Raw genomic sequence first — 2,043 nt, 5'->3', positions numbered from 1 at the left:
AGTCAGGGCTATGGTTTTTCCAGTAGTCATGTATGGATGTGAGAGTTGGACTATAAAGAAAGCTGAGCGCTGAAGAATTGATGCTTTTGAATTGTGGTGTTGGAGAAGACTCTTGAGAGTCCCTTGGACTGCAAGGAGATCCAAGTACTCCATCCTAAAGGAGATCAGTCCTGGGTGTTCATTGGAAGGACTGATGCTGAGGCTGAAACTCCAATACTTTGGCCACCTCATGCGAAGAGTTGACTCATTGGAAAAGACCCTGATGCTGGGAGGGATTGGGGGCAGGAGGAGAAAGGGACAACAGAGGATAAGATGACTGAACTGAACTGAACCCCCACCCTACCTTTGTTCTCCTGTTTAAGATACTTTGAACTGTGAAGACTAATTTTATCACTCAACTATTTCAGCAGTTGATATTCAAAGACAGGTAATATCCTAAGAAATATGAACAGCATAATACTAATCCTTTGTGCTTTCTTGCTCTTTATGAATCTGTGCAAAATTTAAGAGAAACTAAGTTCCAAAAGGAATGCTTCAAATTAAAAACAAGTCCTTCACAGCATATCCAAGGAATTTAAATTATTATTTTGCCAGTAACAGCAGTCAGATTTACTAGAAGGAAAACACTGTTGGTATACTAGAATGAAGCCATTCTAGATAAAATCACCAAAGCCCTGCAATCTACCAGTGCTCTAGTTTGTACATTTATCTCAGTAATGAAAACACTTGTTTTCACTGTTAAAAAAATAAATGACAAAACAATAGCTCATGGTTAAAACAGCACCAGAGCCTGAAGTAAAATGCTTTCAATGTACAAGTAAATGTTTTCTAAACTCTCCTCAGGCGTAATATCTGTGGGTAGAGATACATCCACACAGAGACAGGCACTCACTGAGCAGATGCTCAATAAATCCTTTTTTCTTTTTGTAGTAATGATAGTAATGTGAAGATACCTTACTTAACAAAAGATAGGTAATCTAATTACATATATTTTTTAAGAATTTAGATTCACAAAATTTTGGACGACCCAGAGGGATGGTATGGGGAGGGAGGAGGGAGGAGGGTTCAGGATGGGGAACATATGTATACCTGTGGTGGATTCATTTTGATATATGGCAAAACCAATACAATATTGTAAAGTTAAAAAATAAAAGATAAATAAATAAAAAGGAAAAAAAAGAATTTAGATTCACAAAATTTTGATGTTTGAAAATATTTCAGACATCACTCCCAGCTTCTCTATTCCCCATGAACATTCAAACCTGAGGTTCCCATCAGATTCTCCAGAAATTGTACAAGGCCCATTCTTAGACTTATGTCTTTTTTCTTTCTCTCTTTTTTTTTGCCATGTCATGCAGCATGTAGGATTTTTAGTTCCCTGATCAGGGACAGAACCCATGACCTCTGCATTAGGAGTGCAGAGTCAACCACTGGACTGCCAGAGAAGTCCATGGACCTATGTCTTCTGGTGCACCTCTGACCCTACTTTGGAGCAGAATAAACGATGTTTCCTCTACACTCTGACTACTCTCTGCTTCTGTCTCTCTTAACATAACTCTTGCCTCCTCACAATCTCCCTCGACTCAACAGTCTAGTTAGTCAATGCGTGGTATGTAAAATGGCATTCATATTTTTCCTTATCTGCTATCATTGTTATATTTCAGGGAGAATTATAAATATATGTTTCATTTACTTATCACCTTTACCTCCCTTTGCTCTTGCTTCCTATAAGGTTGTTTTCAATTAACCCTTAATAATAATAATAATGAAGGAAAAGGAAGCCTAGTGTGCTGCAGTCCATGGGGTCGCAAAGAGTTGGACATGACTGAGCGACTGAACAACAACAATATGGCAAAAACAAATTTAAGTATCTATTGCACTGAGCCAGTCTCCAAGAGCTTCATGAACTCATTTAATCCTCCCGACAATTTTATGAAGTTAGTACTGTAATTTGTCCTTATTTGTAGATGAGAAAAGGAGACACAGAATAGTTAAGTAACTTGCTCTCTGCTGCACAGCTGATGGTGGCATATTTACTAGTTT

Source organism: Bison bison, unplaced genomic scaffold (genome assembly GCF_000754665.1).
Source record: "Bison bison bison isolate TAMUID 2011002044 unplaced genomic scaffold, Bison_UMD1.0 scf7180017864163, whole genome shotgun sequence".
Lineage (NCBI taxonomy): Eukaryota > Metazoa > Chordata > Mammalia > Artiodactyla > Bovidae > Bison > Bison bison.
Note: the sequence above shows the minus strand (reverse complement) of the source record.